Below are 27494 nucleotides of genomic sequence, written 5' to 3'. Positions count from 1 at the left end.
CTTCTCTCTACACACTCCCGGGCTTCCTTGCAGTGAGTCACAACACAGGTGGGGCATTTTTTGTCATTTTTGTTGACATATGTGGGATGAGATACGGCGGTACATTATTTTTCTGCAAGATTTCCTCAAGGGATTATCCCTCATGGGCGAAATGATTATGTTTTCTCCGGTTTTTGGATTAGATACCTTAGGAAGGAAATATTTTGTACTTCATTACTACCATTAATCTCACAAGGTGCCCCTCTGAATAAAAATCCATTGTTATGTTTAAGTGGTAGAGACACTAACACATGTACCTAATCTAATTGTGCTTCCAGCAGATGCATCGCTTTTGTTGCCTGATGTTAGTTCTGTAGCATAATGCCCTTGAATGTTTCCTTATATTACGGGTAACCTTTTCGCCACAGTAGGTGGACATGCACCTTGGCTTTCTGTTAATCTTTGTGATGATGTAATTGTATATAATCAGCTGGCATACAAAAGAAGACCTCTTTACTCTTTTAAACTAAATTACACAGAAGGAGACAGACCAGCTAATGAACAACAACTGTAGGTCCTGAGTGATACGAGACACTAAATAAAAATAGAACTAAAAAGTGAAAGCTCGTTATGTGCATATGTTTAGGAGCAACAGTACAATACACCCCCAGGGCTGCACCAGATGTTTGCAGGTGAACATTTTTGGTACCACAGTGGAGCTTAGAGGGAGGCAATGGCAGTGGGATAATATTATCTGAAAGCCTTCCAAATGCCCATGTTTTTCATTCTGATTCCAAGCACCTTCATGGTTTTGACCGGACTCCCAGCACTGCCCAGATTCTGAATTGGCTGTGTGAAGTAAGAAAAAATACCTTTGCAACCTGTCGGTGAGATGAAAAGACGTCACGTTCCTTAGGAAGCCATGCACACCTGACCTTAACATCACTCTATGACATAACAGCAAGAGTGGGAGAAATACTTCTATGCACATTTACCTTTCTCTAGCCTCATCCATGGATTCAATGGAGGATGGGTTTTTGGATGTGCCCCTCCTTCAGAAGTGCCCCACCAAGCACAACACAGAAGCAGACTACAGTATGCTATACCCTTTTCTTTACTGGCATATTTCTTCTGTCTGCATGGCTATAGTGCCTCCCCCCCCCCCCCCCGCTCTCTGGAATCTGATTCTTGCAATTCTGATCCAGGAAATGTTTTTGTTAGACATGATCTTGCTGACTTTTCTCCTGTAAGCTCTGGCCATAGGCATGTATGCCCTGGTCCCTAACAAAATAGAACCCATAAATAACTCTCCCACTGCCGCCCAAAGAAATTCCACTGAAGCCTGCATCACATGCTTCATGCCACTTATACATTGAGACTGAAAAAATGTTCCTGTTAATTTTAAATGGTCAGATGAGGAACTGGTCCAGTTTAATGTGTTGTATTCCAAGTTCTTTATGTAGTCACCTCAGACCACTTCATTGAGATAGATTCTTAAGAACACTATTCTTCCTTTGTGGGGTGTGGCTAATCCTTGAGTTCTCTGTTAGAAGCCTCTTCTGGTATGCCCCACGGAGAACCTTAAGGTCCACAAATGACAACATTTTGGAGGTCCCAGGTCGCAAGGTGGTTAGATTGGTCTCAACTAGGGCCAGGGCCTTTTCAGTACTGGCCCCGATCTGGTGGAACGCTCTGTCACAAGAGACTAGGGCCCTACGGGATGTGACATCTTTCCGCAGGGCCTGCAAGACAGAGCTGTTCTGCCTGGCCTTTGGTTTGGACCAAGTCTGACCCTTATGTTGTCCTCCCCTTATGGTCTTGATCTATCAGCTACTTTTAAAATGAGGCTGCATTTTAAATTGCATTTTAACCTGTATTTTAAATTGGTTCCCCCCCTTGTGTTTTTACTGTGATTTTGTTGGTGTTGGCCACCCTGAGCCTGGCTCTGCCCGGGGAGGGTGGGGTATAAATAAAAATTATTATTATTATTATTATTATTATTATTATTATTATTATTATTATATACCCTGTTCAACACCCGTGTGAAATACACATTGCCCATTATGTGACCCATGAGAGCAGCAAAATACCCAAACCGTACAACAGTGATAGGAGAAAATCAGGCCAAATCTTAATTGACAGCAGCAGGAAGAGTAAGGGTTGACATGGCATTGGGGCCAGGATCAGTTCATCATTCCACGAACCACATGTTGATGGGATGGGTCTGCCTGGTTTGGACCTCTCCCAATCTGTTCCATGGGAGTTGGCCAGTGTTGAACCTTGCCGTGGTGCAAGCCAAGCAAGCAAGGTCTCACTGGTTGACCAGGGTGCAGATTCCAGGCAGATGCCCCCAACCCGAGCTTGGGAGTGCCATGGCCAATCCTCCCCTCAGATCCCTGTAGGTTATACTATGTTATCCTTTCCAATGCCATTGACTCCCTCAACCAGCAATGCTCTTCTGCCTAAAAACGGAAGGCCATAATTTCACTGAGGGAAAGGTGAAACACAAACCCAACCAGGTAGAGAGAAAGAATTCCTTTCCAGACCTGTCAAACACTGACCCCAAATTAAATCAGTGAAGGCTCTAACCTGAGGGCAGGCCGGAAGCTCATGGGGTGAAATGGCCCAGAGCTCCTGGGTAAACAGTCTTACTTAGGCTTTTCCCTCTTCTTTGCAAGGGCTCATGGGGTAGCTTTTTCCCATGAGCCCATTGCATGGGCAAGATACTGGGCAAAGCCTTACCCAGTATTTTGCTGCAATCTGGGGGCCACAGCACCATTGGGCAAAGGTGCCTTGTGCTTATTGCACATAGAATAAGGCTTCTGGTTCCTACTATCCTTTCAGAAAGCTCAATTCCAGGAGTGGGGGACCTTTTTGGCTCCATGGGCCAGATCCTTATCAGGACTGACTTCATGGGTCGTATGTGGCAGCTGGGTGGGGTTCCCCATTTGTCACTCACGTGATGCCATTATGGCACCACATGATTGACACATGGGCAGCCCCTCCCCACATCTCAGAATCCCTTGTGCAGAGTTACCAAGTGGCTGGCAGCTAGTTGGCTGCTGCGTCCTTGGGAACTCATAATGACTTCAAAGCCCTTTTGCTGTTTGTAAAGTGCTCCAGACAGGCCCCATTCCTCCTTCTGAGCTTCCAGAGCCTCTAACGGGGGCGTGGGGGGGGGACTATATTTCTATTCATTTTTTTAAAAAAAGAACTGCCTAATCATTAAACTGAAAGTCCCAATGGCTTTGTTTTCCCCATAAGCAAAAGTTCCCATAGAAAAATAATGAAACAAATAGTCTTCCATTCTTCATTATGAGCATAGATTCCTCCAAAACAATCACAGCTGTCTATTCCATTCGATCACCACCCTCTAAATTGATAAATTCAGAAACTTGAAGAGATGTGTCTCTTTGCACAGAAGCAGCCTATGATTTCCTATAGCGATCATCATTGTTGCATAACATCTATACTGTATTACAAAGGAAATTGACTTGGGGATTATAATGTTAAGGAAAATTAAAGAGCAGTGAGTAAAATCGAACAAATTATTAAGCTAAAGCATAATCATAGCATCTTGGAGTCTGATGGTCTTATGCTATCACAAGTACAAGATAATGAAAAATTGGAATTGAAATACAGCATTTCCTCATAGCTTGCAGAGAATGAGTCCTAATTATGATCACTTCAACACATTCCACGCAGCAGATTTGGAGGACCAGAAATAGAACAGATGTAAAACTAGTATGTGTTAAATAATCCCAGTGCTATTCTTACCTATTATGACTTTGATCTTTTAATAACTTAAACTACATTTTAAAAAGGCAATGTTCTCCATCTCTTACATTTATTTCCTTCTGTGCATTAGTTTTCTAAGTTGCCAACTCGGTTGTAGTCTCGGGGCAGAATTCTCTCTCTCTCTCTCTCTCTCTCTCTCTCTCTCTCTCACACACACACACACACACACACACACACCACACAGAACTGACTCAGTTATATTTTTTTTTGGTCTGCCATATGCCAGTGCTAATTTGGGGCAGCTCCAGAGCACAGCTGATGTATGTTCATCTGCTCTGATATCATTTAAAACACGCTGCTTGGGCTCTTTTTTCCTGGCTCAAAATGGCATTAAAATGGCATCATTGTAAGGAATTTCCTAATTGCTATTAAGCAGATTTCCAGAGGTGCCATGCTCAGTGACAGTCAATTCTTTCTAATACAGAAGATTTGAGGTTCAGTCCTTGTCCTCTGAGATATAGGAAAGACAATTGCCTATGTCTTTGGTGGTTCGTTACAACCAGGGAAGTCAGCACTGGACTAGGTTATTTAACATCTACATCAGATACAAGGAACCTATGGACTTTTAGATGATATAGGACAGCATGCCCAATGGTCAGGGATGATGGGACTTGGAGTCCAACATCAGCTGGAGGGCCACACATTCTCCATCCCCCATTCCTGATCTACATAGCAATCATCTGGATATTTGGGCTAGATTGTTATCAGGGCCATCTGTACCATTAGCCAATGTTAGGTGACTGTCTAGGGTGGCAGAAGCTTGGAGCTTGCAGTTGCAACCCCTAGCTGTTGCTCCTAAGGCCCATTGCCTACCATTGACTTCTGTTGAAGGGAAGAGCTCTTGGCCCCTAAACTATATTTCTGCCTCCGATGCAGTGCAAGGTGCTATCCTGTCACGACTGTGGAAAAAAGATTCAGCTGTCAGTCTAGTCAGCTTCTATATGTGGAATGGGGACTAGGTTCCACCTCGTCCTACACTTCAAGCGTGATTGTCATCAGTACGAGGATGACATGCAGTTCTGCATTTTCTTTTCATCTGATTCTGGAGGACATAATTGGCTGGATAAGGACTAAGAAACTGAAGCTTAATTCCAAGAAAACAGAGGTGTTTTGGGTGATAGGTGTGTTGCCTTGGCCCCGTGGCAGCAGGTGCCTAGGGCATACTGATGTCACAGCAGCATGTACAAGTGATGTCAGCACATCCCGTAGCATGCCTGAGTAGAATCTTGAAGGCCCCCTGACCCCTTCATTTACAATTTGTGGTTGCTCAGGCACCCAGGGCCCCACTTAGTTGGTGCCCCTGTTGGGTGGAATGGGAGATCTCCTAGTATGGAGTTTCAGCCAGTTCTTGATGGGGATGCACTCCCCTTGATATATAAGGTTTGCCATTTGGTAACCTTTGGTAGATTTTCTGCCCCTGCACTTACTGCTGGAGGCCGAGACAGCAGCTTTGGCCAGCAGGACATTTGCCCAAGTTAGCAGACCTATTTTTCAAGAAATCAGACCTATCCATGGTGAAACAGTTCTTCATGACACTCTACACGAGGCTCTTCCAACATTGAAGCATTAGATTGTAGGATGGAATCAATAAAACAGACTGGCAGTAGTGATTGATGCTGCTGCCACTCTGTTCTGTCGCCATGATACATGAAGCCCTGCAGTTAAGTTGTAGAGCTCATGTTTTGCATGCAGGAAGGTCCAGGTTCAGTCCTTGGCACCTTAGGTATTAAGGCTTGGAACACAACTCTGCTTTAGAGCTTACTGCCAGTCCTGGTTGGAATAGACCATTGGTCATGCTGGCTGGGATTGATGAGAACTGCAACCCCAAATCTGTGGAGGACATCAGATTTTGGAAGGCAGACAGATAGGTAGGCCAGTTTTCTAGTAAAGTATATAGCTGCTTAATGTGACCATATTGTAAAGTGTGCCTCAGGTAGTGTTGAGAATGGTTTTTAATTGTTTTTAGTTTTCCCTTAAGATATATTCCTGTTGTCCTTAGTGCTGAAGCCAAAATAGCTTCTTGCTAGGGACAGAGTGGAAGAGTCTGAAATATCACCTATAGTAGCAAGAAGGCATGTTTTCCCATTACAAGTCCGTTAAAGTCAGTTGGCTTTAAAGGCGGATAGTCATTCTTACTCATACATATTCTAACACATCCAGTCTGCCTCTTATGGAAAAGTAGTCAAGGTCTGATTTCTCTTAGCGCCTCCAAATCGAACCAGCCATTAACATGTAATTCCTTTGAGACATAGTATGCTCTCTTTAGTAAACTACTTTAAAATTAGATCAATAAATTATGGGGTCATGTTCTGTGCTTCTGCCATGACTTCAGATAGTTTTGTCTACCTAGCTCTGTCCACCACTTGATGTATATATAATCTGTTCTTTATCCAGTTCCATTGTTCATGGGTTTGAAGCAATCCAATAGTATGCATATTATACCAAGAGAAGTCATTGTTTTTACCTATTTTCTATTACCTAATGTCAGAGACAAACACAACAATTACTCTCTACAGAGGTAGGGTGGCAAGTGTGGAGGACTAAATTGCTATATTAGTTTTGCGTTCTGAGATTAATGCATAGCCAGATACTCAAGTAATTGGATTTAAGTGGTACAGGTGGGAGAAAAAACAATCATGACCATTGTCTTTATCATATGTATTCCAAGTGCATACTTACTGCTATTATTCCTTTCATCTAGCAGCCTGCTGGCTGACACATCAGTTACTCACCCTTTTTAAAAGGAAGATTTGAATACTCCTTATAACTACTCTTTGCTATCTCAGCTTTCTGTTAGCTTGAAATAATTAACTTGTTACATATGTAGTAATTAGCCTTCAAAACATTTATTTCCATTGCACGAATGTTGGGAGACTTTATTCTTTTCTTCTATTGAAATATACTGCTAGCTTGTAACTTATAAATCTTTCAAATGAAGAAGGTAAGGATGCCAAACAATTGCTAAAGTGAATCTGAAAAGTGCTGGCCTTTTTTTCTTTTTTCTTGCGTTGGCAGAAAAATTAAAAAGCCACACACCACATTCGTCGAAATCTCAGGCAAGTTCATAGAGAGAAAGGTATATTATGTGTTCAGTCTGATATATGGAACCACAGCAAGGAACAGTGAATAATACTATCCCTCGTTATGAAAAAGCATCCAACCAAGAAAGGCAATGATGGGAGAAAAACGTAATTATCATTGAACTCCTTGCTGACTCCCTTGGTAATTTTAATCTTTGATAGTGGAGTGCATATGGCACATCATAATTTATAATACCAAGTTTTAGGAAGAACAGGTAAAGAGCATTTGTTGTGATAAACTAGGCAAGCTGTATTAATAGTCAGATATAATGCAATTCATGTGAAATATGTTTACATCTGCATAAATTATGCATACTTATTCCTCAGATGTGTATAAAAGTATTTCTGATAGATGTATGGATTCACATAATGCTATGCACTCAGAAACTTATGTATCTACTAGGAATAAATCACTGAAAACACATTAGAGACAAGAGGAATCTTGAATTATGCTCCTTTTTGTGGCACATATTTCTTCAAAAACAATTCCTTCAGACCTGTCTTGTAAATATTAGGCATACCAATCAATTGTTTTATTGCTTCTTAAACCACTCAGAGTTAGCTTCCCATCTGCCATTTCTCATCGCTTGCAAGATCTCCCAAATCCAAAGCAAACAGGCAAGTATCACTCAGGTTTGTTCTAGGAACGAAAGCAAACTAGGGAGGGAAACTACAAACTTTGCAAAAAGGCAATTAGCACTTCAAGTTGTTGGTACATTGTATCATCCCCCCCAAAAAAAAGGTTTCTACAGTGGTACCTTGGGGGTTATAGACGTTTCAGGTTACAGATGCTTCAGGTTACAGACTCTGCTAACCCAGAAATAGTACCTCGGGTTAAGAACTTGGCTTCAGGATGAGAACAGAAATTGTGCTCCGGCGGTGCGGCGGCAGTGGGAGGCCCCATTAGCTAAAGTCCTACCTCAGGTTAAGAACGGTTTCAGGTTAAGAACAGACCTCCAGAACGAATTAAGTTCTTAACTTGAGGTACCACTGTACTCATATTCATTCAAAGAGCTGCTCTGAATAGAATCACATTGAAACCTCTAGTATCCTCACAGTCTTAAGAGGGTGGATGCTTTGAAATATAGAATTTTCTTTATTTTTTTACAGTATGCCAAAACATATTGATTTTCAAAAACGTTCCATATTTATGATGTAGAACAATATAAAGTTATTAGTTTGTTGTTGTGTTCTAAGCAAACAACTGCCTGGCATATTATTGCCAATTTCTTTTGCTTTTTAAAATGATAGCTGCATAGGTCTTTTACTGTTATAATGAGGGCTTAGTCACTAGATCTGCAACCCCTAATTCACTATGCAGGGTAAGATATGAATGTGCTGGATGGGGAAAGAAGTTCACTAGCCTCTGCCCACAGAGTGTGAACAATAGCCCACACAAAGACCCCAAATTGGTCATTTCAGAGGAGAGGAATGCCATCACTTGACAGAACTGGACATAGCACTGAGCAGGGGTTTGCCTGTATACAGCTAATGGGATTTGAACTGGTGGCTACTTATTTGGAACAAGACCTTGTGGTCATAGTGGCTAGCTCAGTGAAGTAGTATTAGTTATTATTCAATAATATATTGTCTGATGTTAACCCTAAAGCCCCCAGGTGGGCTACAATAATTAAAATTTAATGGCTAACAAATTTCAACAATGCCCTTCCCGATGCTAAAATTCCCCCCACCTCTTATGCACCGTTCTACAGCATTGTTGTGGTGCCCACTGCAGCACAGCACTGAGTGCAGCCAAACTGGTTGCACTGCCCTAAAACTGCCTCTGCCTCTGCTTTTGGTTGGCCATTGTGAGAAGAGGATGCTGGATAGATAGGCCTTTTGCCCTGATCCAGCAAGGCTCCTTTGTTTCCTTGCTGCATTCTACCAGGGTCCCTTTCAGCCTTCCACTCAACCAGTTCATTTGCTTCCCTCCTGCCCTTAGACTGTCTGACTCCTCTGACCTTCTTGAATTGCATTTGAACATGCCAATTTGCATTCTCCTGAGCTTTCCCTCATCTTTCCAGTACCATCTCTGTTCCATGGTGCCTATGATTAAGTTTCTGGGTCTGGGCACTGACTTAATGGGTAAATTTTTGTCTCTATGGGTAAATTTTTGTCTCTATCCCAACTCCACAAATATTGATGCTATACCAGAGAGTGATATTGGTGCCACACTTCAGTGCCTCACAGAACTCAAAGGCCAGTTCAAGCATTCTCAAGGAGCTCCACGTGACTGACCCTAATAATAATAATAATTTATTATTTATACCCCGCCCATCTGGCTGGGCCTCCCCAGCCACTCTGGGCGGCTTCCACAGAAAACAAAAATACAATAAAATATCAAACATTAAAAACTTCCCTGAACAGGGCTGCCTTAAGATGTCTCCTGAATGTCAGGTAGTTGTTTATCGCTTTGACATCTGCTGGAAGGGCGTTCCACAGGGCGGGTGCCACTACCGAGAAGGCCCTCTGCCTGGTTCCCTGTAGCTTTGCTTCTCGCAATGAGGGAACCGCCAGAAGGCCCTCGGCGCTGGACCTCAGCGTCCGGGCAGAATGATGGGGGTGGAGACGCTCCTTCAGGTATACTGGACCGAGGCCATTTAGGGCTTTAAAGGTCAGCACCAACACTTTGAATTGTGCTCGGAAACGTACTGGGAGCCAATGCAGGTCTTTCAAGACCGGTGTTATATGGTCTCGGTGGCCGCCCCCAGTCACCAGTCTAGCTGCCGCATTCTGGATTAGTTGTAGTTTCCGAGTCACCTTCAAAGGTAGCCCCACGTAGAGTGCATTGCAGTAGTCCAAGCGGGAGATAACCAGAGCATGCACCACTCTGGTGAGACAGTCCGCAGGCAGATAGGGTCTCAGCCTACGTACCAGATGGAGCTGGTAAACAGCTGCCCTGGACACAGATTTGACCTGTGCCTCCATGGACAGCTGTGAGTCCAAAATGACTCCCAGGCTGCGCACCTGGTCCTTCAGGGGCACAGTTACCCCATTCAGGACCAGGGAATCCTCCACACCTGCCCGCCTCCTGTCCCCCAAAAACAGTACTTCTGTCTTGTCAGGATTCAACCTTAATCTGTTAGCCGCCATCCATCCTCCAACCGCCTCCAGACACTCACACAGGACATTCACCGCCTTCACTGGTTCTGATTTGAAAGAGAGGTAGAGCTAGGGATACATGCAAGTAAAGAATCAGATAACTTCTGAAGTGGGTCGTCCATTTTTAAGTGTCAGACTCCTATGATCCTATCTAGCCATTGTCCATCATGTCTACTTCAGTTCCCCTGGAATCTACTCTTGTATGTTGCCATCATACTCAAGGAGCTACCATTCACCACATAGCAAAGGTATGTCAGAAAAAGAAGCCCAGCTACATGCCACAGGGAGCTACAGCTGACTGGGAATTCTGGTCACCTGTGTTAAGGCACATGTTTATAAGGTTTGCATATTATATTTGTGGTCTGAACAATAAAGGGTATCCCTTTAAAAATGTAAAGTATGAAGAGGACCAAAGTCATTTGCCTGAAAAGGGTTCCTTGTCCTTACAAAGAAACTTAATGATAAGCTAACAGGGGCTGATGGACGACATGAGAAATCCAGACTCTATCAAATGCTTGTCCCGCAGTGATGAAAAGTTATGCTTCAAAAAACATTACATCATCTGCAATAATTAAATTAAGATGTGTCTAAGGAGAGAGAAGAGTGGAATGAATTGTAAGAATTAAGGGACTGGCAGGGTGACAGCAGAGGTGGATAGGTATGTATGTATAACAGGAATAGCCTTTGTTGCATAAGCTATAGTGTGTGTAATTAAATATTGATTATTTAAGTCTTCTGAGAAGAAACTGTTTAGCATATTTTTTAAAAAGAAAAATGATGCCAGCATTTTATACTTCTTTCAGCCATCATCTTATAATAGTGGACCAGTAAAGTTAAATGATCATCTTCCGTATAATGTTTATTCCTAGTACAATTCCCTTTTTGTCATTCAAAAATCATGTAATGGAACACTGCTATGTGTGTTCTCAGATAATTAGTTAATTCGGAGGGTGTATAGACATGGCTCGCCATGCTTCTCCTTGTAAGTCTGTTTCATGTACCTCTTCAGAGAAAATGAGAGAGATGCATACCACCAGTCAGAGCAGATATTTTGTCCCTGGATTTGCCTTGCTGCCTATGCTCCAGGTGTCTTTTTAAAAACTCAGTTGGTTGTTTGTTTTTAAAAAGGAAACTAGGCTAACTAACATTCAGCAAATGTGCCCAGACCTTCTTCATTATACTATGTTTCTGACAAGGCACTTACATAATTGCTTTAGGGTTATGTGCCGAATTCCTGGCTAGTCCTAATTCTGTTTCTCCTAAGACAGACAAGAGGTTCTGATCTCACAGTGTTCAAAGAAATACAGGGGCAGTTCTGCCATGGACTGGAGTGGGGGGCAACTTCCTTTAAGTAGCACCATGAGTGCAACAGGACTTTGTAAAATGCTGGCTTAAGTTCAGGGGGTGGGTCACTTGGGTTGTGCTTTGGGCAGTAAAACGCCTGGTGCAAGCACTGATAAGTGGGATTTTTCAGTCCTGCTTCAATTGTAACAAGAGACACAGAACAAATAAGTTTGTATCTCCATTAGCTCTGCTGAATTCTGACTTTGAAATCAAAGTTGCAATTTGTGCCTTAGCCATCCTAAACTGGACCAGAAATAACTGAGCCTTTTCCCTCACTTATAACACTGGAAGCATCTCACCCATGTGATTTGACTGAAGTAGCTGGTAATGGTCTTTCTTGAAATTCTGGAGAAGAGGTAACGACTCTAGGAAATTAACAATGCTGAACAAAAAATAGACTAAAGGGAAGATGAGCCAGCAAGGAAACCTGATGTATTCCTCTGATGACTGGAAAAGAATCAATACACTCTGCTGCTGTTTTGTACCTAAACTTTACCCTAATAACTTGATGTACAAGGCATTGAAATGTGCAGAATATATGTATAATCAATCCCCATAGCCTTGAGTTTGGTATGTACTCTTTCAGCTTTAAGGGGACCAATCTGTTATTTATTTTGGAAAGTTATAATTATCATCGTTAATTGTCTTGCATTTAAAATAAAACTAGAACCATACAAAATAGGCATTCACAGTAAAGGCCCATCTGCCCAGCTGTGAAAGTCTGCTGGAACAAAAATGTCATCAATTGTTGCCAGAAAGTGTGGGTAGCGCACACTTCTCAGCGTCATATCTCAGTGGGAATGCTATTCCACAGAACAGTGGCCACCACGCAAAAAACACTGCTCCAAGTTACTGCACAATAGACTTCTGAGATAATTGGAACTTGCAGGAGAAACATTGCTGCAGACAGCAGTGATATACTGAGTGTATAAGGGATAAGGCAGTGTCTTAAAGTCATTTGTCTGTTCATAGAATCATAGAATTGTAGAGTTGGAAGGGACTCATCTAGTGCAAATCCCTGCAATGCAAGAATATTTAGCTGTCCTATACAGGGATCGATCCTGCAAGCTTGGCATTATTAGCTCCACACTTTAACCAGCTGAGCTATCGAGGGTGACATTTACTATGCATTTGGACACCTCTTATGTTATCTTAAACAAAGTTCGCATGCTGCTTCCTGACATCAAGGAGCAGGTTTTTGGGCTATGTTTGGATATAGTTGGATGCCATTATGAATCAAGATGGTGAGCTGAGCCTTTGATAACTACATTGATTTGAACCACTGATTTCAAAGCTGTGCTTTCCCTCCCCCCTTAGAATTTGCAACCAACAAGCACATGAAACTGCTAGTAGCTCTAATACCCTGAAATGTAGGGTGCAACAATCCATTACTTGTAAATTCATGTAACAAAATCCCAATAGATATTTCTAGGAAAATCGGTTTTGGGGAGGATAAGACTGATCAAAGAGGCAACATAACACACACACACACACACACACACACACACACACACACACAAAAGCACACACTATTACTTTCTATGTCACATTTAGGACATAGCTCAACCAAGGCAGCTCACAATATTATTAAAGCATCAGCAAATCAACAATTAATAAAAGGCAGCAGCATTAAACAACTGTTAAAATCCTTTAGCTCAAAACATAGGCCAAATATAAAACAACCAAGATCACAGTGGCTGATTAATGAACAACAGAAATAAACATCAGGTTATCTGATAAGAAGCCTTTAAATTGGATATTTTATTCTCTATGATTATTTTTTAATTAGATGCTATTATGTCAAAGCATGCATTGGAGGAGAACACCTTATTCTTATTGTCAAGGCTTTCTAAAAGTGTCCAGTTTCTCAGCTGCTGACATTAACAGATGAAGTACTGTACAAGCAACAGTCATAGGTGGGAAGATGCATTGTTTACAAAGCTGCTGCTGCTGCCTATTGTTTACAGGGGATGACCCACCACATGGGGGCGAGCAACAGACCCCTGAAATAAAAAGAAATGTTGCCATGGAGGTAAAGGAAATGTATTTTACTGAACAACTGCACAGCTGCCTTGATATTTCATTTTGCTGTTACATCGGCTCCACTGCTTTCGTAACCGATAGACTAATGTACTTGCTGTGCAGCCAGCACACACCAGGAGTTCAGCAAAAGTTTACATTCCTTACAACAAGAAATGTTCAGCAGCCCACAAAACCAACCAGTGCTCCATAAACTCTAACAAAACATAATTTTCCAAACCAAAGCACTCCCACTGCTTATACTCTTCAGGCAAAAAAAGTGCTTCAGGTTCAAACTCTGGCATGTACTGCAGAACGACAGGGGTGAGGGCTGGAGGGAGGAGGGCAGGACTTACTAAGCTATTCTCCAAGCAGCAGGGTAGTACCTTTTCCTAGTGCTTGAGGGTGAACTGGCAAATGAGGTCAACATGGTCATCCTCTTGGTACAGACTGACTGCATAGGAACTCACAGCAGGCTGATGCCATTCATTTTTATGTGAAGCTTCTATAAATGGAAGAAACTGGATGGTATCTTTGCCTTTAGAGTGCACTGAAACTTTGTAGAATATAGGAAATTTTATAAACCTCTGTTTATAATGCATGATACAGACATATATTAGGAACATGGGAAGCTTACACCATTCTCTCTACAGACCAGCATAGTGGAGGAAAACTGGCATAACTATTAGTCAATTAAAAAATGCACACTGCTAAGCTATGGTGGAAGAGTTTTGTCATGAACTTTCCCCTCCCTCTTTTCTGCCTCATCTTCAACATCCCACCATCAGAAAAAGGACATTGTGACAGGGAAGGAATCTGCAAGCAACTATGATGGGGAAAGGGGAGTTTTATCTCCCAGGGAAATGTAATGTAATGTAAACTCAGAATGATGATAGACAGCTGAAACAGTCAGATGAAAGGAAGAACAGATTTAGGACCTTTAAGAGGGGAATTCTCCCTCTCAAGGTACCCTCCAAATTATCTTAACCTGCAACTGCTGGATTGCCTAAGCAGTATATCATTCACCTACCATTATGGAGCATATAGAAGTAGAATAAAGGTAACTGTTTAGCCCAGCCCCCCCCCATATATATATATATATATATATATATATATATATATATATATATAATTAAGGTCTCAAATTTGATGAGTTTTTGATGAGTTTAACACCATTATGAATCATTAGCATTTTAAAAATGTATTATGCTAAGCAAAGGACTATTTTTAATATCACTAAAATCCATTGCTGCTTTGTAGTTGAAATAATGCATTTTATTCATATACTGGCTGAGTCAAAATGGGAGTTGGAGTCATATAGTCTCCACTCCATTCTTCTCTTTCCATTCTCTCAACATAAATGATGGTGTTAGAGCCAGTGTGGTGTTTAGAGCCAGTGTGGTGTAGTGGTTAAGAGCGGTAGTCTTCGTAATCTGGAGAACCGGGTTCGCGTCTCCGCTCCTCCACATGCAGCTGCTGGGTGACCTTGGGCCAGTCACACTTCTTTGAAGTCTCTCAGCCCCACTCACCTCACAGAGTGTTTGTTGTGGGGGAGGAAGGGAAAGGAGAATGTTAGCCGCTTTGAGACTCCTGAAGGGGAGTGAAAGGTGGGATATCAAATCCAAACTCTTCTTCTTCTTCTTCTAACTTATATTTCCTCCCAAAATTATTGAGTTGAGGATTATTTGGAGCAGCTTTCCACATTCAAGATGCTTCAAATGTTTTGAATTACAGCAAAGCACTGATGATGGGAGTTATAGTCTAACACAGGCATAGGCAAACCAGATGTTTTGGGACTACAACTCCCATCATTCCTAGCTAACAGGACCAGTGGTCAGGGATGGTGGGAATTGTAGTCCCAAAACATCTGGAAAGCCGAGTTTGCCTATGCCTAGTCTAACAACATCTAAAAGCTGACCTGGTTTGTCATCAGGAAACCAATATGGCTGGGCAGCAGCAAAAAATATGGATGAAAATAGGGCAATTTGTAGTCATGGGAAGACTTGAAAAGGAACTCCAGTGATGTAATACTGTATTACTTATGATATAGAATGGTGCAGCACTGAGGCTGTGCATTCAATTCTCACTTTGAACAATGTCTTTCTTTAGGTAACCCAGTAAGGTGCACCGAGTTCTTCATGTGCTGGAGCTTTACAGGGCATTCGATGATGGGTCTCATGCCCTTGGTGAGTTAGAGACTTCCCCTGTATGTGAAGACAGCCTTTGGCAGATTGAGCAAATAAGACCAACAGTAGGTCCAATGGTCAAGAAGGCATTTACTTCATGTGCTGTAAAGGGAAGTGGGGAGCATGTGGAGGGTTTTCGGCCTGGGAAGGTAGTCCATCTACGAGAAGGAAAACTCTGGTCCTAAACCCCCATTGCCTTGCAGGATAACCTCAGTGGAATAAAAGGTTAAGGAGTAAACCCTACACAGATCTGGAATGGAGTCCCTAAGACAGTTGGATGACAGCTTGTACACCTCCTTCTGGCAAATCCTTCAGCCGAGCAGGTACCAATTGTATTACTCTACTTTCCTTTGGACCATATCAGTGCAGGCAGAAATGCAAGAACAATTCAGTCAAAAGCTATGTTATGAAGAGAGCAGACGTAAACAGGACCTTGGACAGCTCCAAGCAAGTCCTGCTGGCTGAAGCTCTGCCTTATTACAGTAGCTATAAGAAGATGCTGTCTCAGCAGGAAATTAAAACCATTGGAAGCCTTATGTGGGCTGACAAAACCTGCAATGTGTTGAGTCCTCCTACACCACCTGAAGTAGCTGGCAGGTTTGTTCAAGGACTCTTACCTTGTTTTGCAACATTTGAATTCTACATTGCTGCGGAGATGGAGGTACGGAAGGAGCCTCAGCCTCTGGGTTCAAGGATGGTGGTAAGGTTGTGACCTCCAGCTGGGAGCTCCCTGAAAAAAGTTACCAATTGTTCTGCCTTCAAGGAAGCTGCCAAGGTCTCATCCTCACCATAGTTATCCACCAAGCACTACAAGGTCCAGTGTTGTGGAAGGTATGGTTTGGAATGGCAAAAGAAAACATGTCCAGAAAAGGAAGAAGGGGGCTTTGGCACCTGCATTCAAAGCTTGCTGCTCTACATGCTGGTCTTCTGAAAAGGCGCTAACAGGTTGAAAATTTGTATTTCTACATATTAAACCTATCAGTGCAAATTATTATGGCACACAGTGGATATAACTGAGCCTTTATCAATGTACAGTGAGCATGGCCCAAGCATTGATTATTGGTGTAAGTACTGGGGTGTTGCAAGTGCCTATTTTTGTCAATGAAATTTACTGATAAAGTATCCTAAATGTACTTGCAAAGTTGTTGTTGTTCGAATGTGTTTATAAAAGGTTTTCCCACAGCACTGGTGTTGCACTCTACCATTTATCAACAACGAATTATAAAATAAACTAATAAAATAATAAAAATACAATATATCTATTCAAAACGCATAGGAAAAAATGATTACAGAGTACATGAGATAATACAAACTAACCAGACAGCTGAATGGTAACCTCGGCCCTAAGTTGGTACCATGATCTAAATTATGTGCACAGTAGTATTTTACCCCAATTTTGTCTCCATTTCAAGCTTTCATTGTGCTGTCCTTTGTGTTTATTATAAGCACACTGCAAATTCTCAGTTAAGATAGTGAACCAATACAGGCAGGCAGAACCATTTTTATTGGCCATATGGAATTTCTCCTCAAGGATTCCTTTACACTGTCCTAGTTGCAGAAAACAAGAAGTTATTTTAAAAAAATTCCACCCTTGGAATTTTATCTGCCTCCATTGCCTTGTTATTTGTGGTGCTTTGGTGGCATATGATCACCTGCCACGAGGAGATGAGCTGCAGTTGTCAGCCATTTATTTTAGGCATTTTACTGTGCTTGATTTGTAGGATCTCAAGTTTTACTAGAAACAGAAAGTCATTGCTGTATGAAGACACAATTCTTCTTCCCTGTTAGTCTTCACTCTTTTATACCCCCTGCTCCATTTTGGAAGGGTTGTGAATTAATTGTTGTGTATCACTACTCTTTTTCCCCACAGCCAATTGTGTGCATGATTGTATCTGCAAAATATCAAAATTGTCCCCAACTATATTTAAACATGGCTGGAGTCTCCAGCCATATTTTAGATACTTTCCTCACACAATTTGGGCATATAAAATGATCTACAGAATATAAGTAAAGACAGGTTCGATTTACATAAACACAGCCTAAAACCAATTAAATAGAAAACAAAAAAGCAGCAACTTAAGTCTGGGGAATTTCAGCCTGCATTGGCCAGCAACCCTCTGCATAAACTAATAGGTTTTATAAGTTGACAATAAGAACAGAGGAAATTGCCTTCTGCTGGCTCAGACTATTAGTCTATTTAGCTCTGTGTTGTCTGCACTGACTGGCTGCTGTTCAGGATTTCAGTAGGCATATTTTACAACCCTGCCCTGAGATACCAAGGATTGAATCTGGAGCAGTCTGAATGCAAAGCATGCACCATATGACTGAGCTATCACTCACAGTGGGAAGGGGACTAGACAAATTTCCCTTAATGGAAGTTCCATTGGGTGGATTCCACTGCTGGTAAACCTTGACACTGAAAATTAGTAGATCTTGCAATGGAAAATGGGAAGAACATCTTCAGCAACCAATTCCAGTATTTGGAAGTAGCCATTGCCTTATTGTGATTAGAACAACTTCACCAACACAACTTCATCTCCTTCTTGTAAACATAAACAAGACCAAAAATAGATGGCTCATCTTCTCAGTGAAGGAAATGTATTTTTTGAAAAGGAGGGTTTTTGATCAGTGTTCCTATTGTATCCCCCGTGACTGCAAGGTCAGAACAGTTTACATTGTTCAGGGAATATAATGATTCAACTGGGCAGCTTTGGATCCTGAATGCAGGCATTTCAGATAAACATGTTTGAATAGATATGTCATCCCAACTGCGGTAGCAAAACCCCCAGCAGTACTATTGTTCTATATTCAATTGCTGCCTGAAATTAGAGATGGGTAGATCAGTCTATACACCCAGTTCATGTCAATTTTGTTTTAAGTTCATTCATCACGTCCATTCCATTTTGCTTTTAATCTGTTATTGTGTATTTTATTGCAAACAAGTTATTTCAACCAACACATTAGTGTGGGAGGAACAGATCAGGGTAGTCCACACCGGAGTTCACAGACTGCCCATTGTACAGGTACTTGCTATTAGCTCTAATTTGTGTAGAGCTCAGATATCAGCTATCACCTAGTATGTTAATTGCTTGGGGCTAAATGACATCAATAAGCTTACCATAGAAGCTTACACATTTGTTACAAGAAAAAACAAAACCAAAAAAGTGTAAATGGAAAATGAAACATCATTCTCTTACAATCTTTATGTTCTGCTGGAAAACTTTTCTGACATTTTCCCCAAAGAACCAAGTGTAGAGAAAGTTGGCAGGTTGTAGCAGAAGAAAAGCCAATGATTACACCAAGGAGTAAGGTAGAGTATTGTTCAACATCTGTTGCTTAGGAAAAATATTCTTATGCACCATGTTCTGGTCTCACAGCATCAAACATCTGAGAAATACTAGGACAAAATGCACATTGACACCTGAAAAATATTGTGATGATTTGGTAACTGAATGTCTGGAAGCAGAGATAACAGACAGCTGTTAAAAGATTAGGCAATTGTTTCTATCAGTTTATTTTCTTCTGTGTTATCCTGAATGTCAAAGAACGTTTATAGAAAAAGGTGATCTGTCTGCTTATTCCCTTTTGTATTAGACAGAACTTCACTTATTGTCATTAGCAAATATAAAACCTCTATCTCTGGGTTCTAAACAGCATGATCTGCATTTTTTAAAGACTATTAGAAGTCCATGGACAGATGGCAACTTGTTAAGGCCAAGTAAGTCTTTTTTTTAAGAAGCATATGTTAGGAAAGTAAACAGATAGGTAGATGTAGACAAAAATTCAGAGAAGATATCAAGAAAGAGACAAGTTGTCCCTTTGCAGTGCCACAGAGACTCTCAGATAGAGCCTATGCAACACTGAGCTTCTGAAATGGCATCATTGTATAATGGAGCAGTTATTATTAATTTGAATAGTGCCTAATATAGTCTACAGCTTGATTAGTGCATTCTAGTAGATGGCATCAGTTTTCAGAGTTTACTGAGAAGATGAATTTTTCAGCAGTGCAAGTTGTACTAAAGTTTCAGTTTTGCTCTGATTCCTATATCCCTGAGAACACTCAAAATCTGTTGTTTGCCTGGCAGATCCACCCACATCTGGCCCCCTCCTCTAAGTATATGAGTGGTTTTGTCCACAATCCTTGGAATCTCTGCCTCCTCAGTAAAATGTACCACCTGTTCCTGGTTTGGTAGCCATTGCTCAATCTTTGCCTTCCAGTTGCTTTATTTCCAGGGTTATTGAACTCTGTGGCTTCCTTCTCCCTAACTGTACTGGCCATATTGTAAGCACCAAAAGCTGCTTATATAAAGTCAGAGCATTGGTCAATATAGTTCAGTGTTGTGTACATTCACTGGCAGCAGCTCTTCAGGCTTAGAAAAAAACAAGGACCTTTTATAGTCCTATCTGAAAATACTAGGGATTGTACCTAGGATGTTTTGTATGCAAAGTATGTGCGGTACTCTACCACTGAACAATAGTCCTGTTTTAGATTGTAGGGATGGATCAGCCCTTCAGCCTCTATTATCCTTGGAATCTAAATACAGGATTGTATCCCTTTGGGTATGAATTTTACTGAGACTTGATCACATTTTTTACTGTAAATATATGTAAATAAACAAGGATTGCATGCAGAGGATTTACAAAGAGATCTTAAAAGCAGCATCCTTGCATTCTCAATCAACATGCTATGTTTATTAGAAGATGTGTTGTTTGTAAATGTAAACCATGCATCCCCAGTGCACATTCAGAAAAGTTGTTGGATATGGAATTCCTATCTAGATTTAGAGATGAATCAATCTGAATAAAAGTTTCTAAATCAGCTTTCAGTTTGTGCCAGCAATAAAATGGCAAGCCTTCTTCCATTCTGCCTTGAAAATAATTAATAATAATTTGAGGCACTTTCTTGAACATACATCACGTATGTATGTAAGACCAGTACCCATGTAGTACTTGGGCATGTGTTCCAATTATTTAAAGGGAACTTACTTCCAAGCAAATATCATTAAGATTACACTACAACTCACTGATATGGAATCCGTATGCACTCTTAACTGGAAGAAAGTCCCATTGAACATAACAGTACTTATTTCTAAGCAAACATGCAATAGGATTGCACTGCACATGACAAAATTATCAGTGACAATTACTTTTTAAAGATGACACAAAAGCATAAAGTCATCAAAATGTCCTCTAGATACTATTCTTGTTTAAATTTACTTAGTTCAATCAAATTAAAGCTCTGGAAATGGATAAATGTTTTCAGTTGCACTTTGTGAATGATGATGAGAAGATTAATATATTGGGATATAGTGGGCATTGTCTTCGGAAATAACAATTGGCATGGGATTTTATGATGTAAACCAAGCAGTACCATTAGTCCACCTAGTCCAGAATTGTCTACTCCAACTCAGTGTCTTCCAGATGTTTTTGAACTACAGTGGGGTGAGGCTGATAGCCCAAAATATATGGAGGACACCAGGGTGGTGAAGAGTAGTCTAGACCTCAAGCAGAGTTTTTCTGCATCTGTACTACTGGAGAGGCCAGGGATTGAACCTGTGTCTTTATGCATACAAAATGTGTGCTCTGTCACTTTGCGATTTCTCACTATGGGAAGTATGCAGTGCTAGTCTTACTCAGCTAGTCCATTGATTTAAACAAGTCTGTTCTAAGTATGACTCATATTGGGTATCTATTGTCTTTACCAACATTAAAGCTAAAACTAAATACAGTGGAACCTCGGGTTAAGTACTTAATACATTCCGGAGCTCCGTACTTAACCTGAAACTGTTCTTAACCTGAAGCACCACTTTAGCTGATGGGGCCTCCCGCTGCCACCGCCCCGCCGGAGCACGATTTCTGTTGTCATCCTGAAGCAAAGTTCTTAACCTGAAGCACTATTTCTGGGTTAGTGGAGTCTGTAACCTGAAGCGTATGTAACCTGAGGTGCCACTGTATATCCCCATCCCTCTACACAATGCATGTGATTTAGAGAAAGTTTGATCACCTCATGCCCTTAGATTTCAAATATTCTGGACATCAGAAGCTGTAGAATTTGATACCGATTAATGTTCCTTTTTATCAGATAGAAATTGTGATACTTTTTGATTTAAATATATAAATTTATTAATATCAAATGTGTTTGAATGCTTCTAATTCATTATTGTATAGAAATTCTTGCTTACACCAACACTGTACAATTCAACTTGACTATGTGATACCCAAATATGTTCAGTAGGCTGTCAATGTCTAAGGATACACCCATTCCTGCAACAGATATGCCGAATCTATAATGTGTGTGTGTGTGTGTGTGTGTGTGCGCGCAACACATACATGCACCCCTCTAGCAAAAAAAGGAAAAAAGAAAAAGGAGCTTTTTAGATTGACTGCAACTGATGTCAGACTTATGTCAATAACTCCAAGTAAAGGCAGGAATGTGACCTTTTCCCTCTTATAATTTCCATTTCAAAAAAGCAATGAGCCATGTCGGATCAAAGCGAAACTGCACACTTCTCCATGTGGAGGATATTTTTTGCTCTTTTTAGGTGGTAGAAGTCACGTAACCCAGTGACCCTTGAGTGGGAAATAAATCTTCCAGGAATAGCCTGCCTTGAACCACATTGTCCATTAACATAATACTATAGGGAGGTGGGGAATCCAAATAAGCTTTTGCTTCTTAGGACTGTAACCCAATTCAATACATTATAGTTTATTAATCACATAGAATTATTTATTAAGTATTTTGCTATACTGTCCATAATGACAGTTGTGGATGCTGCACTAGGGGATAAAAGCATGAAACTTCTGATATCTCACAGCTGGTCTAATTGCACAAGCAATTACATCACTACTTTTAGGGACATCAGTGGAACAGCATGCATTCTGAGAGCTGCACATTAGCATATTTTGTGATGTTGCAAAAAGTGGTGGAGTGCTATTCTCTGATTGTGCAAATGAAGAGAACCCAATAATAGGGTCTCACCAGCCTCTAAACCAGGGGTAGTCAACCTTTTTATACTTACCGCCCACTAGTGCATCTTTCTTGATGGTAAAATTTCCTTACCGCCCACCAGTGCTTGATGGAAGGAGGATTCAGCTTGTGCCATGGAACCCCTACTGCCCACCTAGAATCCAGAAACGCTCACTAGTGGGCAGTAGGGATCAGGTTGACAACCCCTGCTCCAAACCATCACAGAGATGGAGCTCATATCTTGGACTCTTGGAGATGTACCACAGCTTAGTGGTAGAGCAACTGCTTTGTAAGCAGGTTCTATCTCCAACATCTCCAGGTAGGCCTGGGAGATGACACTGTCCGAAACCCTGGCGAGGCACCATAGACAATAGATGGCTCAATTATCCGGCTCGGTATTAGGCAGCTTCCTTTATATTTCTAATAACTACAGTATGTGGTACACAGGCAGTACTGTGGACATAAAATGTCTTAGAGTAACCCCCCCCAAAAAAAAACCCCTGCCAACTGGAGGGCTTCAGCTGTTTCAGTAAGTCAAGAAGCTCATCAGCATGGTCAGAAAGTGGAGGTGTTGACTTAAGGACACAATGACAAGTAGGACAATCAGGAGGAACCCACACCGTAAGGCAGGCTTCCTCAACCTCGGCTCTCCAGATGTTTTGAGACTACAATTCCCATCATCCCTGACCACTGGTCCTGCTAGCTAGGGATCATGGAAGTTGTAGGCCAAAAACATCTGGAGGGCCGAGGTTGAGGAAGCCTGCCGTAAGGTCTCTCTCTGCCAAGCATAACCCATCATGTTAAATATCTATTGATACTAAGTGTAGTGGGCAGGTTGGTGAAAATAGCTGTAGATGCATTTCACTTTGGGTAGTTTCATGGGGAGGCATTTTATCCATGTGTCACAAATTATTCCAATAAAAGATAATGTCCTTTCTGTTGGGGAGGGATGTGCTTTTGGGGAGACTGCTCTCAATTTTGTTTTAACAACTGACAGGACATAGGTAGGGCTAAATATACTTAAAGGAGTTATGCTCTGCAGAAGGGAGTGAGTAGGTTTTAAGGCAGAATTGATCCAATATCCTTGGTGGTGGGAGTTCAACAGACATTCTTGTGAATCCCAAATTTATCTCTCCAATTCCCATCAATGACAGCTTTGAAATGGTCCCACTTTGGTTTTAAACTAACTCCACCACACCCTGTGTTGTTTTTGCTTCATCATCCAATCCAATGGATGTTTACTCAAAAGTAAATCACATGCTGTTCAAAGTAAATGTGCATAGGATTGTGGCCTAGGGCTTATTTGCTAGTATTCTGCTAGCACTGAGTGATTCGTAATTTTGCTACATTTAGTTTAGCTTACCAATAAAGAAGGAATTAGCTCTGTCTTTGGGCGCGCGGGGGGGGGCACACACACAAACACAGGGCGAAGAAATATTTCCTTTGATGGTCTTGTAAATCTGTGAGTATGTGTGAGAGAGTTACGGAGAGCTGAGAAACTGAGTAGTGTGTGTGTTTTTAGAACAGTCCCAATGCTCATTTTAAAATTGGCAACAGGTGCAGCAACATTTTCCAGGATAATAGAGTGGCTAAGGTCAGTGCTAGAATAGCATCTCATCCTGCTCTGCATAAATATCACGAGAAACGATACGGATGGACTGAATGGTAAATTCATGAATTCCTTTCTCCTTGTCAACAGTGGGATCTTTAATGGAGAGGTTACACTAGCACGGAGAACCTCAACACGTGTAAGCCATCTGTAAAAAGAAAAGGTGCATAAAACTGTGAAGAAGAGATATGTAGCCTTTTTATTCCTCCCTCTGTGTGTAAAATGGAACAAGCATGCTAATTTGGTGTGGAGGAGGAGTGATGCTACAAGGCCAGGATTGCAATAACTGCAGAATATTACATACCACACATCAACCCCTTACATCCAAACACAGTTTCTATACCTCTCTTTTTACAAGCAACCATTTTGGATGTGTCAAAAATGAGGCCAAAATTGTACTTCCTCATGCTTCTCTGTCTTATTCAGAATCCATCCTGTCAGTCTCCTGCTGGAACCCACAGAGACGGTATAGGCACCAGGGAATACTAGGAAGATCTGGGATGCTCTCCATTGGAAGCAAGGAAGCTCTGGAGCTGCCACGAATGCTTTCCTGCAGGTTGGGCAGAAATAATAGTTGTGTATATGCCATACATTTAAAGCACGCACACCCAAATCCTGGAAACTGTTGTTTACTTGTTGCAGAACTACTGCTCCAAACACCCTTAACAAATTACAGTTCCCAGGTTTCTGGGAAGGTGGACAGTAAAGGGATAGGTACCCCTGACCATTAGGTCCAGTCACAGATAGCTCTGGGGTTGCGGCGCTTATCTCACTCTATAGGCCAAGGGAGCCGGCATTTGTCTGCAGACAACTTCTGGGTCATGTGGCCAGCATGACTAAGCCGCTTCTGGCGAACCAGAGCAGAGCACGGAAACGCCATTTACCTTCCCACCGGAGTGGTACCTATTTATCTACTTGCACTTTGATGTGCTTTTGAACTGCTAGATTGGCAGGAGCAGGAACCGAGCAACGGGAGCTCACCCTGTCATGGGGATTCCCAGGTTTCTGGGAAGGGGGACAGTAATGGGCTTTAAATGTATGGAGTTATATCGAAGGCTAGTCCTACTCATATTGCACCCATTAAAATGAATGGCTATGGCTAACTTAGACACATTAAAATCAATGAGTCTCCTCTGATTAGGACTTAGCTGGATACAATTCATGGTGCGTACAAAGAAAATAAGGAGGATCCCAGGTTCCTCTAAGAAAGTAAGGTGGGGCTTCACCTTTTCTTCTCCAAGAATGTGCAATAATGTTGCATTTGTCCCTGTCTTTTGGCACAAGCCATATGAGGAACCATTGAGAGAGTTGGGTATGTTTAGCGTGGATAAGAGAAGACTGAGAGGAGATACGATAACCATTTTCAACTATCTAAAGGGCTGTCACGTGGAAGATGAAGCAAACTTGCTTTATCCTGCTTCAGAGGCTAGGACCCAAACCAATGGCTTCAAGTTCCAAGAAAGTAGATTCCAACTTAACATCAAAAAGAACTATCTTACACTAAGAGCTATTTGACATTGGAACAATCTCCCTTGGGAGGTGATGGCCTCTCCTTCTTTGGAGGCTTTCGAGCAGAAGTTGGATGGGCATCTGTCATGGGTGCTTCAGCTGAGATATCTGCATGATGACCCTCCGAGTCCCTTCCAACTCTACAGTTCTATGACTCTATTATTCTATGGCATGCAAGTAGAATAACAACTTAACCCTAACCCTTATGACACCTTAAACACTTTTAAAAAATGGCATAAATGTTATGTTAACAAATTTATCAAATTGTTGCACAACCCTTGGGTTGCTTTTCTGCAGGAGAATAATTCGTCTATTCCTCTGAAAATTGTTGTGCATTTTTCTGTGCACTTTCCCACACTTTTGCAGGGGATTCCTTGGATCTGGAAACCCCACTGAAATGCTTTTTCGTATGTTAAAAAGTTGATTGCTGTCCCAAGTGCCTGTGTGTCAATTAGAATTTGGATATGCAGATCATCACTGCAGATTTGTGTTCTGGCCTTGGAGAAATAGCTAATCGCTTTGCTAATCGCTTTGGCTTTCCATTGAGCATTGGCCAGTTTTGAGTGGGACAGCAGGTGGGAATGCTGTGGAATCAGCTGTTAACAGCCATTACAGAAGAAAGCAAGCAGGGAGGCACCTCCTGTTTATAGGGATTCAGCCATTTAGGGGCAAATGATTTGTGACAAATCTGGGGAGTTGAATGAGTTAACGAGGTGCTCACGGCAGTCATCTGCCAGGCAAAATGATGCTTGGATGAAGAGTCTGGCAAGGGGCCAACGGGCAGCACTGGGTGGACAAAGCATGCAGTAAAACAAATGGGATAGTGGGCTGTGTGTTTAGTCGGCAAGCAGGAGCAGTAATTTATCATAAATGCATAGCACACATAGTTTGTTGGTACAGGCATGATGGTACATATTTATCTGAGCAGGGAGTTTCAAGACAGGGTTTCAAGAAATGCTTTATCCTTGAGGACAAATGGAATTGCGTGAAGACACTGAAAGACTCCTTCCCAGGAGTGGTGTGAGAACTAAAGGGTAGTCACTGAGAGTAGGCACAGTAGTGAAGAAAGGCATTCTGCACATGCTCAAAAAGTCTTTATTTCTTTTCCCAAGGCTGGGCTTTAGAACAGGGATGGTGGACTGAAGGCATCTGCCAATGGTCCACCAATGAACCAGTGATTAATTTCTGATTGACCAGCTAGGGCTGGTTGCTGGAACTCATGCAAAGAGTGGATTGGCTTCATCTGGAAACATACTTCTTATGTCCCTAAGCAGGAGTGACACTCCCATCACTTAACACAATGAGTGATGTCATATCTTTAAGTGTGAAGCAATCCTGAACATGTATGAACTCTTGTTTTGCAAATTTGAAAACACAGTGGCTGGGCCCACTGGTATTGTGGCAAAAAAGAAGCAAAATGATGCCCAGGGCATGGCCTGAGGGCACATTATGCAATAACCCTGGTGAAGCTAAAGAGGCCAGAGACAGTCTGGGAGCACCATATAAGCTGCCTTGAATAACATAACAGATGATAGGCAAGGTATAAACATAACAATTAACAATTATATTAAAGGAAAGCACAGACCACACAAAAACCAAAATCATATCTCAGCTGTTCTCAAAAAGAAAACCTGTTTCTGTTCTGAGTAGGGCTAAACCAAAGGCTGGTAAACAAACCTAGGTATGTTCATGACTGTTGCATGCACAATATAAATGGGACATGATTTGCCCAGCTTTCCCCCAATCAGAAATGGTCATCACATGTTCATACAGTGGGAAAGGGGGATTATGCCTGCTGCTGCATAATTTCTTTCACACCAGCACTGATTATGGGGCAGGGCTTGTGGGTGTAATCCTGTTTCCTCTTGTGCAGGCATCCATTCCTTCATTATGCAGGCATT

The 27494-nt window shown here is 41.6% G+C and overlaps 1 long non-coding RNA gene across 1 annotated transcript in view; it reads left to right on the top strand.

Moving 5' to 3' along the window:
* Nucleotides 1–16592, top strand: part of LOC309532033 — a 136719-nt gene extending 120127 nt beyond the window's left edge. The window contains exons 4-5 of the long non-coding RNA XR_014219528.1: nucleotides 15432–15508; nucleotides 15712–16592. This is a non-coding gene — a long non-coding RNA (uncharacterized lncRNA). The remainder of the gene's footprint in view (nucleotides 1–15431; nucleotides 15509–15711) is intronic.
* Nucleotides 16593–27494: the final 10902 nt, after the last annotated feature.

The sequence above is a fragment of the Podarcis vaucheri genome (assembly GCF_965113315.1).
Source record: "Podarcis vaucheri genome assembly, chromosome: 5".
Classification (NCBI taxonomy): Eukaryota; Metazoa; Chordata; class Lepidosauria; order Squamata; family Lacertidae; genus Podarcis; species Podarcis vaucheri.
This window is presented reverse-complemented; position numbering and strand designations above follow the sequence as displayed.